The sequence below is a fragment of the Cupressus sempervirens genome, chromosome 10, assembly GCF_028749045.1.
Source record: "Cupressus sempervirens isolate cs-2001-9-10 chromosome 10, ASM2874904v1, whole genome shotgun sequence".
NCBI classification, from domain to species: Eukaryota; Viridiplantae; Streptophyta; class Pinopsida; order Cupressales; family Cupressaceae; genus Cupressus; species Cupressus sempervirens.
This window is the reverse complement of record NC_143127.1, coordinates 207938708-207959329: the sequence shown is the minus strand read 5'-3', so window position 1 is coordinate 207959329 and position 20622 is coordinate 207938708. Positions and strand designations below refer to the sequence as shown.

The 20622-nt window shown below is 33.9% G+C and overlaps 2 long non-coding RNA genes across 2 annotated transcripts; one reads left to right on the top strand and one right to left on the bottom strand.

Moving 5' to 3' along the window:
- The first annotated feature begins 14259 nt into the window (after positions 1-14259).
- Positions 14260-15549, top strand: LOC149533359 (uncharacterized). The gene is made up of 2 exons (XR_016356958.1): positions 14260-14532; positions 15007-15549. It is a non-coding gene; the product is annotated as an uncharacterized LOC149533359 (long non-coding RNA).
- LOC149533358 (uncharacterized) lies at positions 14716-20019 on the bottom strand. The gene is made up of 2 exons (XR_016356957.1): positions 19187-20019; positions 14716-15186 (listed from the first exon to the last, which is right to left on the bottom strand). It is a non-coding gene; the product is annotated as an uncharacterized LOC149533358 (long non-coding RNA).
- Between the last annotated feature and the right edge of the window lie 603 nt (positions 20020-20622).

Sequence of the window (20622 nt, the reverse complement as noted above, 5' to 3'; positions counted from 1 at the left end):
TCAAGAGGAGCAAGAGGAGCAAGAAGGTTTGATTTGGCAAGTGTTTCCTCAAGTTCAAGCCTTCAAGGTAGGGTTTTTTTATTTTACTTAGTTTTTTTGGTTTTAAAAATTAATTTATAATTTTAAAATTTAGTATTTAGTATTTACTATTTAGTTTTACTAAGTTACTGTCAAGTTTCATTCTTGAATCTTGTTGATAGTTGATAGTTCTTAGTTTTATGATTTTTTATTTTATTATCTATATTATTTTTAAATTTTTTTCATTGCTCTTAAAATAAAAATATGGCAATATGGCATATGCTGAAACGTATTTTACTTGGCAATATGGCATATGCTGAAACATAGTTTACTAAATACGTTTCAGCATATGCCATATTGCCATATTTTTATTTTAAGAGCAATGAAAAAAATTAAAAATTAATATAGATAATAAAATAAAAAATCATAGAACTAAGAACTATCAACTATCAACAAGATTCAAGAATAAAACTTGAAACTTGAAAGTAACTTAGTAAAACGTTTCAGCATATGCCATATTGCCATATTTTTATTTAGTATTTACTTTTAGTATTTAGCTTCATTTTTTAATACTTTAAATTTTTAAATATTAAATGCTAAAATTAAATAGTAAATTTTTAAGTTTTAAATTATTTTTACTTAGGCTGAAATGTATCATGATTAGTTTTATAATTTTATTTTCATTTTGTGAAATGCAGTTTTATAAATGGCTTCTAGATCCAGCCAAAGTGCAGAAGACATGGAAATTAATGAGCCAAGTGCATCTTATTATGAGCCTGAACCTGAGCCTGAAGGAAGTGATCATGGGGCTGATGTAGGTGGTCAATCTGAGCCTAAGGAAGAGCCTCCTTATGTTGCACCAGGGGTGCCTTCTCCTGATTTCCCTTTAGAGATTTTGAGGAAGTATGCTAGGGGTCCTTATGACCCAAAGTCCCCTCTTAAACAATTTGCTACAAAAATTACACACCCTACACCTTCAGGGGGTGGCACACACAAATGATAGTGCAATATATGTGGAGTAGAGTGGTTTGGAAGCATTACAAGAGTTAATTCACACCTTTTTCTGGAGTGGCTATGGTGTGAACCCATGCATATTCTTGTCAAATCCTAAGAATGTCAAATATAGAATTGAAGTGAATAAACTATGGGGCATTCTTGATGATAGTGATGTTCCAATGCCTAGATCTTTGTCTACTAGGCAACAAGTACAGAATATATAGTAGCTATAGGGGCAGTGAGATACATCTACTCGTATCTTGCATTAGAGAGCAGGGACTATGTCACCTACACCATCATTCTCCTCACCTACACAAGGGACAATAGTAGGGGGAAACAAAAAGCAACTACAAGTCATAGTGATAGTTCAGCAAGGGACAATAGTAGGGGGAAACAAAAAGCAACTACAAGTCATAGTGATAGTAACCCCATTGCTCATTTATTTAACATGCATGCAAGGTATCGGTTAGATGATGTTGTTGGTGATTTCTTCTTTGCCAATGGCATCTCTACACATGTGGCTCGATCTCCGTATTTTGTGAGGATGATGACCATGGCAGTGAATGAGGGAGAGCCATCATATGTGCCACCAGGTGACCACAAGTTGAGGACTATAGTGTTGGATAGAGCCTATGACAAGGTTGGGATCTTGATGGAGAAAATGAAAGCATGCTGGATGGAGTTAGGTTGCAGCATTATCATGGATGGGTGGACGAACATTAGTCATCATCCACTCATCAACATTATGGTTACATGCATGGAGGGCCCATACTTTTTGAAGGCAGTTGATTGTTCAGGGCATCATAAAGATGTTGATATTTAGTTTCATGTACTTAGGGAAGCCATTGAGGAGGTTGGACCACAAAATGTGGTCCAAATTGTGACATATGCAACACATGTGTGCAAAGTTGGAGGGAGGCTTGTTGAGGTAGCTTATAGGCATATTTGGTGGATTCCATGTTATGTGCATGCCATGAACAATGCACTCAAAGACATGGGAAAAATAGAGTGGATTAGAAAGGTGGTTAATGATGGGAGAGAGGTGCAGATGTTTATCTGCAATCACCATACATCACATGCACTTTTTAGGAGCTTCGCAAAGAAGCAATTCCTAAAACCAGTTGAGACCAGGTATGCATCATATTATATTCTCTTGGAGAGAATGATTGAGCTGCAAGAGCCATTGTAACTCATGGTTATGACACAAGAATGGAATTGATGGCCTGAGTCCAAAATAGAGCAGGGGAAGAGGGTAAAGGAGATAGTGAAGAGTGATCAATTTTGGAGTGATGCAAAATACATAGTCTCCATCATTACTCCAGTGTTTCAGGTGATCAAACATGGAGATGCAGATTCACCTAGCCTTGGAGAGGTTTATGAGTGCATTGATTTCATGCTTGGGCAGATGAGGGCTACTGTGAGTGAGAGAGACCCCACTCTAGCATTCTATATAGACCACATTGAGCCTATCATTCATTCTAAGTGGGAGAAATTGAACACTCCTTTGCACATGGCTACCTATGCATTGAACCCGAAGTGGTACATACCTAGGCCTGGTAGAGTCACACCACTTCAAGATGATGAGGTGAAGAATGGGTTCTTTCGATGCATTGCCAAAATGTATGATATTGAGATTGCTAGTGAGATTCACACCAAGTGGTCCGAATTTGCTAGTCTTTCAGGTAATCCTTAAATCCTGATTCAGTGCTCTAAACTCTTTATAATTATAAGTTCTTTTAATAATTAATTGTTACTTTACTAATAAGTTATAATTTTATTTAAGTTATTTATAATTTTAATATTATGTTGTAAACTTTAAAACTTGTAATTTGTAGGATACTCAGATATTGCAAAGGTGGATCTCAAAACCATGGCACAAAAGAATCCCATTTTGTGGTGGAAATGTCATGGGTCACAGAAGCTAAAGATCACCTCACTAGCCATCCAACTGCTTTCTCAAGTTTGTAGTACTAATAACTAATTCTAGCCCTTTATAATCTTAACTTGAAGAGTTTTACCTTGCTGATTTTAATTTATGATTCGTTGATTCAATAATTATTAATCATCGATTTACCATTTATCATTTGTTACAAATTGTATGAACATTTGTTTGTAACTCGTAAGTTGTAACTTTCAACATTGTTATCTCAGGTGTCTAGCTCCTCAGCTATAGAGAGGAATTGGTCCACCTATAGCTTCATTCACTTTGTTAAGAGGAACAGACTGGCCTCTAAGAGAGCAGAGAAGCTAGTTGCTGTACATGGTTACTTGTAGCTCAAAGATCACAAGACATGCGAGTACAAGGAGAGCCTTGCAACACGATGGGATGTGGAGCAAGAGGAATGAGCTTAGATTGATGAGGATACCAATGTAGAAGCCAATGTAGGCCTAGTTGGTGTTCCTTTAGAGGATCAGGATCTTACCCATGAGGAGTCTAGTAGTTCTTGTGATGAGGACTTCGGCATAGGGGATGATTAGAGAGCACTTGAGATGATTCCATTCTCATTATTGGCATTTTTTCATTTTTTTGATTATACTCACTTTGATATGGCTATGATACATTATTATTATTTCACTATTTCATGCTATTCGGCTCATTTTCATCATGAGCATCTTTATGAAATATGATATTCATAAAATCATATTTGAATAATGAATTTTGAATCTTACATCTTGAACTAAGTTAATTTGTCAAATGGTCATTAGTAATAGTAATGGTTATGAAATTTAAAGTTTCAAGTTTGAACTTATGGTTTGTGAATCACATTTTAATTTTCTCTATTCATTGTAGTCAACTATATTTGGTATGTTAATGTTACATTGCTATATAATATATTGAAGTATCATTTCATAATTAGCATCTTCAATCATATATATTAATAATATTATATATATACTATGCAACCCCCTCCCCCCACTCCTTCTCCTCCCCCCCCCCCCCCCCCCCACAACCCCCCTCCACTCCCTTGTCGCCGCACCCTCGATGTTCCCAAATTGAGGCTATTTTTTTCCCGCACCCAAAACTCATCTCGACGTCCCCCCACACCACCGCACCCTCGTGCTGGGGTAACACTAGAATAAAGTATGTTATTTTTTTTGTCAACTTTGGCAATATCAAGAGTGCATAGTGAGGCATGTTACACTTCAATAGTTATGTTTTTGCTTACATTCTTGGATGCTTTCATTTCAAATAATACATGTCCATGTTATATGTTTATGTTCTTCTTTCTCTTATATTCATACATGCTTCAATAGATTGTTGTCCATAAATTGCAAATTCCTGATATTCTCTTAGAATTTAGTAGTTCGAAAGTCCACCAATCAGAGTGGTAGTAGTAGGCTATTTTTGTATCAAGAAATTATTTCTTATCCAAGCCATTTGATTTGCAACCTTTTAAATCTCTGCAAAGATAAAGTTGGAGCAGGAGAATTTTTCCTCTCAAAGGTGTCCTCTGATTGTAAAGCTTACAATCAGAGGACACCTTTGAGAAGAAAAATTCTCCTGCTCCAACTTTATCTTTGCAGAGATTTAAAAGGTTGCAAATCAAATGGCTTGGATAAGAAACAATTGCTTAATACAACATTAAAAAAATTTGACCAAACATTGGTGAAAATTTTGACCAATTCTTGATAGTTTTCTACCAAATATTGGTCAAAATTTCCACCAATTATAAACAAAAATTCAACCAAATTTTGGTGGAAATTTCGACCAATTCTTGATAGTTTTCTACCAAGACTTAGTCAAAATTTCCACCAATTATATAAAAAATTTGACCAAACATTGGCGGAAATTTTGACCAACAATGACAAATCAGAGCTAGCAAAAATTAAAAAAATTCAACGAATGTATTGGTCAAAATTTTGACCAACCTATAGTTTGGTTGAAATTTCAACGAGAAAATTTACCACGAACTGCTTGATCAAAATTTTGACCAAAATCATTGAAAATTGAGTCCAAATTTATTAGTGGTAGCCTTCTCTTAAGTTAGAATCTTATTTAAACCATTTTGGCAAGTATAAGTAGATGTGACTAGGTTTAGGTTTAGAAGTTAGTAAGAGTTAGAAGAAGTGACAAGGAAGCCATAAAGAAGAATCAAGGATCCAAGGATCAAGTTTTGAGTTTAATTTGTAAACTTGTTGGCCGCAACCCAGAAGGCCTCACAGCTGGGCATGTTTGCAGATAATTTGATGAATCAATAAAGATATTGTTGTTTCTCTCTCTCTCTCACCTTGGTGTTGTTCTATGTTTTTTTCTTCTGTTGTGTTTACTCAACAAGGTGGTTGGACAATTAAGTGTGTCTTTGGCCCTAATTTTCATCCATCACTTGTGTTATAGTGTGAATTGAGATTATTACTTGTTAAACTTTGAAAAATGAAACTTCATTCAAATGTACCTTTCAAGTGAAACTCACATGCTCACTACCTATTATGTTTTAGCTTTGTATACCTTGCATGCATAAACTAAGATGGAAGACATCATTACTAAAAGTATATATCAATATAATACAATAGACAAAAGCACATGCACGAGTTTCCCAATATGCCTAAAATAGTTTAATCTTAGGGCACCAGACAGATTTAATCACTTGCATTATTATTTTACTAGCTACCATAAAGAAGATACAAATTAATTTGGACATATTGAGTAACATGATCTTCTTTATGGTTGGTAAGCCATATTGTTCATACAATCATGCCCCTTTTGGTTAGCTTTTGAGACATTTTGAAACAATATTGATTAATTAAACTGCCACAAAATTGAATCAAGATTTGTACATATGTATTTTGTGAAGAGCTTTGAATACCACAACAATTAAGATATACTAATATTGGCAAGCTTAAACTGAACTTCAAATGGCAACCGATCTTTAAGGGCAATGCATGTTTGTTTTGAAATTTCCATAAGGATGCTAGAAACCTGCTTTGCATCTTTCTCTATGGATTCTATGGTAGGTACAACCATGGATGACTATTAGTTTTGGAATTATTCTATTAAACTTAACCATTTGTTTATAAAACTACCAAGAATGGCACTCCAACTACCATAAAATAAACAATAAAGAACAAGCGAATGGAAGGTTTGCAATACCAACATTGGATACAGAGTGAGACATGAAGCAAAAGGGCACCAACTGCTAGTATGTAGAACAATGAATCTCAATGCTTGAGCAATCCAACCATGCCAACCATATCTCATGCCATTGAGTATTATAAAAAAATCTCTAAAAACACAACGAAAAATGATCATAAAGTCCTATCATTATTCATATCAGATTTCCACAATCCATAATATGATTACTATCGCTACTAGAATAGACTATGTGAGTTCTTCAATACACATTTTGGATCACACTTCCTGATCCATCTTCAAGATAATAGAAAGCTAAGAGACCAAAAATGAAGGATCATCGAGTGTAATTAGAAATGTTCAAGTGTCTAATTCATAAGCAACATCAACTAACTCACTACATACTTTTCAATTACAAATGAAAGAATGTTCATATTCCTAGCTTGAAATTAAATATCAAATATCTTCTACAATTGAGACAAATGATATGTAAGCAAGTCAACATTGCTTTTCTCAATTCAAATGTTCATACCATCAAGCGTTATGTCATCTCAATCAAGACACATGTATATATAAACTTTGAAAAGAACATATCCATTCTTTCATAACAATTGTACAATATTAAACTACTCAATAACCAAGAAAACTTGTAGGTAATAAATGAATAGAAAAGAAGATGATTATTGTTTCTTCACTTGGGCTGCCATGCTAACTGTAGAAGGATATTTAGAAACACAACTAGTTTCTATTGTATCAAGAAGACACTTCCTTTTTTCATAATTTCTTGTATGACACAATCTCATGATGACCTCCATGAGAAGACTTGAGTTATCTAAAATTTAATTGAGAAATGAAAACAATAATCTTAAAATTTCCTATTGAACACTAGTAAGAACCAACAAAACCTTACAACAAAGAATATACCATTCCAATAGCTAATACACAACTAAAGGCTTCCATGCAAAAATCTAACTAACCATTTGATTTCTCATTTAAAATATAAGGTCCAACTTTTCCTAGCTCTAAGCGTGACATGTATTATTGGTAGGAAATATTGCTTTAGCAAAAAATACTTTCTTCATTGCAACTGTCTATTTTTCTCTCTTCAGAATCATTTACTTCAATATGCATACAATCAACAACCATTAACAAATGTGCATGGCTCCATCTATGTCAAATTCCATTAAGAAATGATATGCTTGGAGAACATCTACAAGCCAACCATTTGGGGCATCCATAAAGCACTGATTAGCTTGTGATCACTCCTATTCAACATCTTAAAGAATAATGTTTCTCATTTCAAAAAAATTTGATGACACTGAAGGTAACAATTGAAACAAGTTTTGCATGTAGTTCTTTATCGACTGTGAATGAATCTCCAATAATGGAAGTGTAAGATTTGTTAGACATTAAGGCTCTTCTAGAAGGTTGCTTTCAAATAAATTTAATCTACTGCTAGTTTCTTTATTGTGGTCTAGGACTTCCAAAATTATCTACCTACTAAAAGTCCATAATGCTACTAAAAAGCTTCTATAGTCTAGTCTGGGAGGAAATTCTTATCATTTATACCATAGGTAGTAACAAGACACATTGCAAAGAATGTTCAAGAAATTTTAACATTGAGATCTCACAAAGTTCATAAAAGGAAGTTCAACAAAGGGGAAATTTGATCTACATGCACAAATGAAAAATGAGCACATTGTTCTTGCACTTCTGATGTGCACAATGACTGCTTGTGAGGAACAAGAGATAACTAGTTGGAAGAAATATGATCCTTGTATCACATGAGACTCCTAATAAGATCACCCTTGTCTTGTAATGGTAGTTGAGGAGCTTTCTCCAAACATCTCAAGACTAACACAATTGTATTAGCAGGTTTAATAGAACCAGCCTGTCAACACACTGAAAGTAACACAACAATCAAAAGAAAATAAAACTAGCACTTGTACCCTATAGGTTCAAGAGTCATACCAATTTCTAATGCCATAATCTTGATTTTGATTATTCGTGTTTATTCACTTTTAAACTACAAGTTCTTGGAAATCCACTAAACTTTTAATTCACATCTACTACAAATGTTGGTCCTTCAACCATTCTATCATTAGAGTCCAGACCTTGTCAACTTTTAGGGATTAACCTTACTTGTGTTAATACACAATGATATAATTTGTAATTAGTAGATAACTTAGTTAGAGGACAATAGAACCAAGGTTTGAATTTTCCCTATCCAAATGTCATTGGAAGTAATTTGGCTTGTCAAATTATTCATAGAGTTGGTCAAGAGCTGAAACTAAGTGTGGCTACTTAATTCTAAAGACCTTTGAGTGCATTTGTAGCTTAACAATATTTTTGTAGGTACAATGTCAAAGTTGCATAGGCACGTTTTCTTTAGTACATGATACAATGACAAAGGATGGGAGGCCTATAGAAGATGATAGTACACATAAATTATGGAAAAAAATAAAGCTTCTACATAGTGTTGGGTGTTGGGTGTCAAATAGTTTCTAGAAATGCCTGATAAGGTCCCAAATTTTGTGAGTGCCCAGATGAGGGATCAATAGAAAGAGCTTTGCCTAATGAAAAAAAAAGAGATTCCTTGAAAATTAGCTTTTGGTCTCAAGTTGCAAAGTTTAACTTAGGATTTTGTGACTCAAGTGTATGCATCTCTATCTTCACTTACTAGACAAATACTCTACTTCAAATAAGATATGCATTTCTTATTTTAGAATTGGTTCATTTAAAATGTGTTTGCATGTTTTATATAATTGATGAGTCACATTTCACCAACAGAGGTCACAGTGAAAGAAAAAGTAACAACACAAAAATATTAATTTCACAATTTCACAAATATACCAAAAAATAGATCATTATTTAATAACTTTGACTTTCATGTATTACAAGACCAAGGCTTCAACCTTGAACAACATTCAAATAGATAATCAAACATATACCAATCAGCCAATTCAAAGAGAGTGTCTAACTTTCAATCATTTTACAAGAACATGGTACAATAAAAAAGATTTGGGTTTCCTTCTTCAAGAACATCATCTATGCAAAGGCCCTATTCCACACATGTTTAAAAAAAATTGGAGTGTATGTCGCAATGTACCATATTTTCCCATCTTATCGTTCTTATTCCCTGCTCTAAAGTGCAATATTTTTCTACTCCACACATTACAAGATGTCCTATAGCCTTTTCCATTTCCCTTGTCTCATTTTCTTGTAGAGTTTGCGTAGAGGTATTTACGTGGCTCAATCCTCTTATTATTTCTTCACTATTAGTTGTGATAATCTTGGCAAGTTGTTGTACTATGTTTCTTGCAATCTCATTCAGTTAATGGAAGTGTAGTCTACCTAAAATGTTGCTTGCCCAAGCACATCTAAGAGGGGTGGAATTGGCTCCAAAGTGTTGCTTGAAATTGTAACAAAATCACTAGGTACATTTTCTCTCCGCATATTAGGTGACCTGCATGCACCAATAAGTACAACCATGTATGATGTTGTAATGTTCCCAATTCCTCTAGTGTAGAAAATATGGACATTGTTCTCAAAACTTTAATGGTATTGATTATTTTCTAGAGTTTTCGTATGTTTCTATCATATTTTCTGATATGCATGTGGGTGTTTCTAATATCCTGCTAAACGTGAGTGTCACATGAACTATATTGTTCCAAATTATATATTGACAACTCTTTTTGATACGTCCTCATGTATATACAAAATATATTGCGGTTGATTGGTCTGATAGGATGCTGCAAATAAAATTTGATTGCTTGTATGATATGTTAGCTTTGTTGGGGCTATATTTGGGACTGCTCCTAATTATAGTTTCTTTTAAATATCAGACCTTGATTTCCAAGTCTGCGGCTTAATCTGAGCATGTAGTTTAGAATTCCATTTTAGAATAACATCTTCCCCTGGATGGCTTTGAAGTGTCACCAATGTCTCTTTAATATGACTCAAAAATGAATGGTTGCATCTCTTTGCCATACCACTTGAATTCTCTATGGCAATTGTACCACTTAGTGGATAAGTAATCAGTGATTAGTTAACATTGTTTGATATACCTCTTTGGTAATGGTAATGATGATTTAATACTTGCTAGTTTATGCTCGATAGTCATGCATGCTTTCATATAAATAGATCACTGCTTGTTAAATACTATGATTGTTAACAAATGACCACTTATACTATTGATATTGTTTTTGTTCAGTGAATAACATGGTCACCAATTTGTGTAATGTCATGTTTAGGGCATTTTCTTATTCACTTCTCCTTTTTATCAGTTTTCATAATAATCCCTATATCACATCCCTTCTCAACAGTGCATATCCAATATATATAGATAGATAGATAGATAGAGAGAGAGAGAGAGAGAGAGAGAGAGAGAGAGAGAGAGAGAGAGGTCTTTTTGTAATATAATAATTATATTGTATTGATTATGTAATTATATTAATAACAACATTATAACATATCATATATTATATATTATATTAATAATAATATTAGTAATATCATTATTTTTAATACTATTACATAGTATATTTTCTTTATATATTATTTATAATAATATTTAATTCTCAATTATATTAAAATATTATCCTTGAATATGTCCATTTCATAATATAACCCATGTAGGTACATTATAAAATTATTATTGGTATTTGATATTATTTATAATCAAAATATTTATTTGTTATAATTATTGTATATCTCATAAATTAATATATATTAAATTTAAATATATCAAAATATATGTATTAAATGATTTTATATCATCTATTTATCTATCTATATTAATCTCATATTGTTATTTTTTAACTCTTATTAGAATCTATAACTGGGGACATCACAGATGTCATATTTGTTGTTTGATTCTTAGGTAATTGATAACAATTAGGGGCTACTAAAAAGTATCACAAAAGGCTACAAAGACAATGATATATATATGTATGTATGTATCTAACATATATATATATATATATATATATGTGTGTGTGTGTGTGTGTGTGTGTGTGTGTGTGTGTGTGTGTGTGTGTGTGTGTGTGTGTGTGTGTGTGTGTGTGTGTGTGTGTGTGTGTGTGCGCGTGTGCGCGTGCATGTCTTACAAGATTGTGAAAAGATAACATAATCTTCTAACCGCCCAATCAATTTTGGCTAGCTACAAGGAAATTTCACATCTACTATTTGCAATAGAGTTGAGAAAGATATTAAATTCAGAGAGCATAACCATGTCTCTCATCAATTACATATATAATGATGTAAATGGTTTTAATCTATCCACAAATTTATCCATTTTTTGTCATTTAGACATGTGATATTGAGAAAGATGGTCATTAAATTAGACATGTGACATTAGGAAAGATAATCTTTAAATTATCCTTGATTGTTGAGCAATTAATGATTGTCCTAATAGTTTGAACTTTTGGTGAAGTTAGTGGTTTGTATCATTTATTGATTGCCTATCTATTGATCATTTACTAAATGTTCTTCATGATTGTTGGGATATTAACATCAATCTTTTAACCCACATGTTTTATTTTTGGTTTTTTATTTCATTTATGATTTCTAGTTTCTTTCAACCCTTGGCTTGTGTGTACCCCCTCTTTCCTTAGTCCTTTATCTTTTGAGCTAGTCTCCATCTACAACTCACTTGGTTTTGCACCTCATACTCTCTCATCTTGATGATGAATCATGTAGTATGATTTGAAACGTTGATGGTAAAAAATTGAACACAATCTAATCCAGAAATCATACCAATAATTTAAATGGATTGTGGAAATATGATATCTCTAATTATTAAAATCAATCTATTTTGGAAGTGATATTTTTTCATATTAAATTTCAGTAAATTTATAAATATATATAAAGCATCAAAATTTGTATTGAGAAAATAGGAAAAGTAAATAACAAATAAGATTACTAAAAATATTAACTTCACAAATTCTATGTCTGCAATATACATAATAGAATCCATTAATTTGTGGTGATATAACAGTTGCATTATATTGACCAATTGCTAAAAATTTGAATATCTAACATGCACATAACCAATGATATTAATAGCATAAATTATCAATTCAAAAAGGCTTTTAGATTTGGTATGAAAATCTATAATTTAAATAATTCTAAAAATGAGCCAAATTGAAGTAAATAAAGTTTCTTACCTTATACTATGAGGTGCACTTGTAGTAGTGTAAAGATTAATCAACCAACAAGATTTAGAGAGGAATTGGCCAATGAAATTTCAAAGGATTATAGAAAAATAAGGTTTGTGGCTATTAATAAGCATGGCTAGTGTAATTATTACACAAGTAATGAGACCTATAGACACTATGAATAAGAAAAATCTTTCAAAATAACTCACCTAACAAAATAAAACATAAATATTCAAAAAACAAGCTACATGGGCAACTAATTTTGAACACATTGTTACAAGCTAGGGTTGTTGTTGCACCCAAAATCGACTTTTCAATGCCCAATACAACGACTAGAGTTATAGAACACAGGAGGTGGTTAAGCCATGTCACAAATCTTGAAGGGGAACGCTGGTGATTAGTCCAACAATCCCCCCTTTAATGTTACCTGAGGAGATTCAAACTCATGACCAAACTTTGATACCACTTGTTACAAGCTAGGGTTGTCATTGCCAAGAAATATGACCTATAAGATCATTTCCACGGGCACACATTTTTCGAACATATATGTGGAATCCCTCTGGAGCAACCATTTTTTTGTCGATATAGTCTTGCATTAATATTCATAATCTGCAACCTTGTATCACACCTTACATAATTTAAGAAATCACATATGAGGACCTAGTAGGTCAATGTTTTTATGAGTGGCTCTTAAGAGGTTGACCACAACCAGAAATGGTTAGAACATTTTGGATCTCACCTTAAAGGTAAAATTTCTAACCATGTTTGTCATAGTATTGATTTTATCTATGGATCCTTTTCTTCTTCTTTTTCCAAACTATATTGTCGATAATGCAATTGATATGAAATGCTCTCTTATTAGTAGGTTTATTGGCCTTGACTAAACATCAAGTTATTTTGTGATTGGGTCACCAAAAGGTGAAAGAAGAAAAGGTCACATTTGTACCATGGTCATGGCTAAAGGCATTATCTCTTTCTCCTTTATCCGTGAAGAGGATATGGCTACCTTTTTATAAGAAGGTCCTTGGATGTTGGATGTTCTTTACGTACCATTAAGTTTATGGCCTCTGTTTCATTAGGCTTCCAAGTATTCTCTTTGGATTTTGTGATGAATTTTTTTTCTGAGGTGTGACTAGATGTCGTGGAGAACTTATTTCTATGGATCTAATGACGCTTGTATTTGTGTTAGTATCAAACAATTTTCCAATTTACCTATGGAAATATGTATCAATTATAAACTTGGAGCATAGTCTCAAGTAGTTGAATTAATGTCTATTCACTTAGCTTGTTTCCATTGCAAGATAGTAAACTATTGGGTCAAGGATTTTCTACTTATGGACACAATGTTGTAAAGGATTAGAGAAAAACTCTGTTGGGGGATCCAATTCTACCTTGGTTGAAGAAATTTTTGTGGTGGAATTTGTTCATCCTAGCTTTAGTGGTGGATCTACTATGTTGGGGGGCCCCTTCCTCCTTGCAACGATCTTCTTAAAGTTTCACTTGATGCTCAATTAATATAGTAGTAGACATTCCTAAAGTTACAAGGGAAAAGTTTTTTCCTAAGAAGAAAATATCTCCTTTGAATCTTGTTATTATCACAAATATTCCTAAACCCATGAGAGAATGTTTTCATCCTCAAATAAACAGTCCACTCTATTGGAGTCTATTTTAAATAAGGCTTTGGTTTTGGTTGTGGACTCAAATGAACCCTCTCTGATGATAGAAGAGGGAATTTAGTTATGTAATTACAAAAGAGGGACTATTCACAATGGTTGAGTCCAAGAACAAGAGGAGGACCTCTTCTTACTCAATTAGAGTCAAGTCTAGGAAATAATAGAATGTAGATTGTGGCTTAGAATTTAAGAATTTAAGTTAACCTGCTAGGATTCATATTACCCAGAATGGTTATGTACATTGCTTTCATTTTCTATTTTGCTAACACTTTTTACTAACTACAAACCAATTTCTTTCTATTTAATTTAAACATTCCCTATTATATTTTGCAAGCCCTCAAGAAGAATCATGGCACATCTCTGATCTGACAGAACCATGGCAAATCTCATTGGGCTTATGTATGCTTTAACATTGCTTGTTGTGTTGATGTGTGAAATCTCAAAGTGAAAGCTCCCGATTTCCAACAATAATGGTTTTTGGGGATTCGACCCTTGATCCTGGCAACAACAACAATATCAACACCCCTGCTAAGGCCAATTTCCCACCATGGTAGAGATTTTCTCATCCAGGTTCCCACCGGTCGATTCACTAATGGAGAACTTACTTCAAATTATCTTGGTATGCTTCATTTATCAACAGTAGAAATATCAGTTTTTCGTGTTCTGGATCATAACTCGGGTTAATGTTTGTAAAATGAATGATCTTTAGATCTTGTACATGAACAATGTGTAATATCTATTTTTTATTTCTTGCATAGCTTCCGTTTTAAAAATCCAACTTTTAATTCTAGCATATGACATGTTGGAAAAATTTAATCTTTACTTCTTGCACGTAAACTGTTTTGAAATTTGCGTTTATATCTTACCGACAGCTCCATCGATTGGAAATAATGCCAACCAATATACTCTATGCTTCTTATTATTACAAAAATGTTCCTTTGTTCAATTGCTCATTTTGCATCCTTAATAGCTAAAGATAAAAGCACATTTGATCTATTTAGAGAATACCATATCAGAGCTCACTTAAACAGACTGACCATTTTTTGGATCAAACAAATAATTTCAATCTCTCTTGGTATACATGATGCATTAGGATCAGTACAATGCTGGAGCCAGAAAGTTCATAGTAGAAGGGTTGTCCATCTTGGGTTGTTCACCTTCAGAAAGAACATTTCCTGCTGTGGCAGGGAGGCCATGCAATGTAAGAATAAATGATGCATCAGCATACTTTGACAGGAACTGTGCACCTGCTCTCTCCAACTTGGAGAGCTCACTGAAGGGATCAACAAACAACAACCACACTATGTAAAATTGTATTCAATAGCTTAATTCTTTCAACAATAATTCACCAGGATTCAACTACATAGTTTCAAGTCAATTTTCAATGACACATAATTCACAAGACCAGTTTTCAGTGACACATAATTTACAAGAATACATTTTCAGTGACACACAATTCACGAGAATACATCTCTTATAGGAATAAAATTGTCTATTTAGCTCCCATTTAATCTTGGTGAGGCTTACGAAGTTGGGATGAACCTCCAAACAAGCCCACCATTCCAATACTACCAGATTTGGAAGAACTTAAGGAAGTGTTGTGCCTTATCAACCATTCAAAACTGAGTTTGCTAGATCTTCTATTCATTTAAGTGGGTTTTTTCTTAATGTATCATACAGTGACAATTTATCAAGATTCAACCATGCAGTTTAAGTCAATCTCGATTAACTCATTTATCATGAATAATTGCTTACAAGAATGCAAATCCCATTAATATGAATGAACCAGTTACAAGTCATTGCATCTAGGTTATGCTACTCTGGCTCAAGTGAGCTTGATTTTGGTGGATGACAAAGTTTCCATAAAAATACTTAGAAAGTGTTCTTATAAATGCTTCATTATTAAATAAGGGATTCATTTCATTAAATCAAACTATGTAGTTGTGTAATTATTGTTCAGTATTCCATTGTCAGTGACACATATTCGACAAGAATTACTTAACAGAAACATAGAATCGGTAAAAATCTTTTCATTAGAAACACAGAACATTTTTCTCATATTTGGAAATTCATTATTCAATAGTGCAGCTTCAACTCCAGCTTCATTGACATATATTTTACAAAAATTACTTCACAGAATTACAGGATTACTAGGAAAATTTTGAATTAGAAAAAATGCAAAACATTTTAACAGAGCTAGAGGTTAATGATTCAGATTTCATATACATATTTTCACGTGTCAAAGTAGCCCAGCAACCAGCACATGTCCAAAAAGTGTATAACCATGTAAGCCAAAGACTATGTCCACCTTCTACAAACCTAGATGTTTTAACAAATAAGAATAATCAATCAAGAAGTCTATAAACTACTAAAAAAATTATAAAACAACTAGCACATATTTGGATACCAGAGTGGTGAGCTCGCCAGGCTTGATGAACAAAGTGTAACCAAACATTTCAGGCACATTTTTAAATATCGATACAAGGCTAACTCAACATATTAAATTGTATAAAGGGCCAACAAGGTGTTTCTGCATGACACCAGAAAATGAGTTCAATTTCATAAGAGAAAACATAACTAAGCTTGAAGGAATCATTCCTCAAAACAATTCCCAATTCAATGAAATTCTACCTACTTCAAAAACAACCTTGGATTTAAGAAAAATACTCTGATGTATAACACAGCAAAAAGCCACAGTGGAACAACCCTTAAAACCTCCTTCAGGTTTCACTTATAAAATCAAATATACAGAAAGAAAATAACAAAAGTTAATAAAAACTGTCATGAAAACAAAATTCTGAAGCAACGGCAACAAAAGAGGACACAATCACACTCTTTCTGTATTGGATTAGAGGTCAGTCTCTTTCCTCCCTCTCAATTTTTGTTTGAATTTCCTTTATTTAACCTTCATTCTGCTAATCCTCTTTTCCCCTTAAAACAAAAACAGGGTGTGAAAAATCAAACTATTGCAGTCACTGATTATTAATCTCCTATCACAAATGATTATTAAACTGCTGAAAATAAATTCCCAGCTAATATCGAAAAATAACACAACTGCAACTTCACTTAAAATACGGAAAGAAATGCGCAACAGAATCAACACAATATTTTCGGACAAATTGTCCCTGGAAAAACCCCTAAGGGAAAACCAGTTCTACAGATGAGAAATTATATTAAACTTCAGCAAATCAAGAGATACAAAATTCCTTGCCTCACACTGGCAGAACTCCGACAACCTCCTAATTTCTCCTGCTGATATTTCTCACTGCTATCCCTGCGCTAACACTGCGCCCTTGCTAACACTGCAAGACTGTTTGCTAACACTGCAACTACTTCTCCAAAGCTTTTCACTGTGCCCTTGCTAACACTGCAAGACTGTTTGCTAACACTGCAAACAGCTTCACCAAAGCTTCACACTGTGCCCTTGCTAACACTGCAAGACTGTTTGCTAACACTGCAAACAGCTTCACCAAAGCTTCTTCACATCCAAAGCTTCCTGCAAGACTGTTTGCTAACACTGCAAACTGCTTCTCCAAAGCTTCCTTGCTAGCACTGCAAGACTGTTTGCTAACACTGCAAACTGCTTCTCCAAAAGCTTCCTTGCTAGCACTGTAAGACTGTTTGCTAACACTGCAAACTGCTTCTCCAAAAGCTTCCTTGCTAACCCTGCAAAGCTTCCTGCCTTTCGCTCCAAATGCCCCCTAGACCCCTTTTTATACTACTCTCGTTGGTAAACCAACGACCGAGATTAAATCAAACCAACGACTGAGATTAAGACAACTCAACAGCCAATAATAGAATTGGTTGCAAGGTGTCCAAAAGGGAATCTCTAAAATTAGTAAATAATAACCATTTACTAATTTTTGGCAAGTGGACAAACAGCTGTCCAAACCACCCATAAATAAAACCGCTATTCATAGATAAGGACGAACAGCTGTCCAAGCTACACATAAATAGTGCTGCTATTTTCGGGTCAGAAATAACAGCTGTCCAACTAACAATAATTAACACAGGGCTCGTCAGATTTGGTGGCTGTAAGAGAGGTTGCAAATTATCTTGGAACCCATCATGAATTTCACTTTACGGTGCAGGTATGTGTTTCACTCATGTCTTTCTCAAAGTATATTGCCAGTAAAATACTTGAAAGAAAGGATATTTCGATCCATTTCTGTACAGAGTTTCATAGCTAATGAATTAATGTGTGCCCTGTAATGACAGGATGACATATGATGTGACAACTATAAGAGAAAACACACTCATGTTCTTAATGTCACAAAAGATCAAATCTCTAGGACTCAAGATGGTTATCTCTGCCTAAGGTTCAGATGAAAATTTCGGAGGCTAATTGTATATCCACAAGGCTCCTAACAAGAAATAATTCCATGAGGAAACCTGTCACAAGGTATTCACATCTTAATGCCACAGACCCTCTTTCTTTGGCTCTTTATTGAAGACATTCCAATCTGAACACTCATGTTTGACTCTTTATTGAAGATATTCCAATCTGAACACTCATGTTGTCAATTCGATTAGCTAAAAATTCTGGGAAATCCTCATTTGAGATAAAGAAACTCAGAAATAGTTGTGAATTTGTTGTCCAATTGAGAACGCAGATAAATGTCAGCACATGTATGACTGCTTGAGGGCTAACAAATCCACATCTACATGGGGTTTGAGGCTTATGCACCATTTCTGGATAAAGGAATTTATCAATGTTGCAATGGGCATCGATCCTAAAATGTCTGCCATTATCTGCAGACCAAAAAATGTTAATAGAGTTTTAAAATAGGCAGAGAAAATTTCAGTGCATTTATATTGAGAACTGTGTAACAGGTACACCCTGAAAAAGGGAGGATTATCAGTAATCAAATGTCACATCAAAGAGTTTTCAAGTACCCTTACTGCAATCTAATTCAATTGTTAATTTTTTCCCATCAGATCACACAGTATGATCCACTCCAGCTCCCAAAAAGAAAATTAAAATTTTCTTTTAACTTCTATCTCTAATCCATGGATATAGAGGGTCTATATTTAGGAAGATTCACTTTTCTGAGTCAGCACAAGTGCAATAGATTTTGTTTCTTTAATGGATTCTAGATAAGGTTTGTTATTTGGATGTTAAAGAAGAATTCAATAACATTACTTTCTTTAAACAGGATTAGGATTTCAGAAAAATCAGTTTTTTGCAGTTCATAATAATTAACATGCCTGGTTTCTATATTACAATCATATGTTAAATAAGTACAATTAAACACCAAATGTGATGAAATTACCTAAGGAACTGCAGGGTATAACCGAAGAGTCTCTGTAATGGTGTCATACGAATAAGTTGACCATCCAAGAGTCATAGTAGAGCAACTGAGCAAACTGCTCCATTCGTTTGTGAAAACCTTGAATATCCTCTGGCCCATCCACTTGAATAAGGGTGATCCCTTCCTCTCTTGCTCTTTGTGCTCCAAATTTGCACAATTCCTCATAAACCTTTGTGGCTTAATGAGGGTGAGTGATCATCATGTAGACAAACCAGGAGAGAGTTGCAGCAGTTGTATCACACCCAGCCTGGAGTTCCAGTGCAATCCAGAATGAATACCCTGTGTTGAATAGAAATACTGCCGAACGAATTGGCTTTACTACGATTGTAATTGGTGGCTGTAAATTTGTGGTCTCTATCCATTTATACGAGGCACAGTAGCTGGCCACGAGAACTGCTTGCTGCCCACATTTACCCCTTCCTGGCTACCTCTATGTCGTCTGCCCTGCTGCATCCGAAATTTAATTCCGGTTGTTTTGAAAATTGGATTCCGACTTGGACGGGACAATTCCCAGTCGAGAATCCCGTAGTAATAGCCTATTCGGCTAAATATATCAGCATTTATCTAACTATTTCTACTATTTAAGAAAGTAAACTCGTCCCCAGCTCTCTTCTGACTGTATAATGATCAAACTCCAAAAAATTCAAAAGAAGATGGGCATTGAAAACATTAGGAAAACATATACAGCCTGTAAATTCTATGACAATTTATAAAAAAACAATTTTCCACTGTTCTGATCGCACTATCTACAATAAAGTTGATACCAGTTATCAGTAACAACATAATCAATCATTCACAACACATTCTGCATATAGCTTTCTGCATATATAGAACACACATGGAATAAATATCTAAATTCATTCACAACACATTCACAGAGACTTATGGTCTAAACCAACAAAAGAACAATTTAACGTTATCTCCAGCATAATAGTTTCTTCTAAGGTCTCCATAGAAACCGGTGCACAGTTGTGAAGTTTAATTTCTTGTAACAATTCATGGACATTAAAATGAACCACACCATTTAGATATTTATATAGAACTTTTTAATAACATAAATATAAAAACATGACAATTCTTTCGCAAAATACAAGTACACTGAACTTCATATTAATCTGCCCATGCATATGAAGAATGAAATCTGCAAAGTTCCAGGCCAAAAGAGGAGTTCCCAAGACAACATATGGTAGGATTTTTAGTAGAAAACTGACAATCATAAATACCACAACTTGGGAACAAAAATAGATATTTGGTCTTCAGCCTCAAAAAAAGAATTAATTGCAGAAGTGCAAACTGTGACATGAGATACCTTACAAGTTACAGAAACTAGAAAAAATACAAGACAACTAGTATTGGATTTCAATGACAGTTGAACACACATTGCCCAACTCACTGAA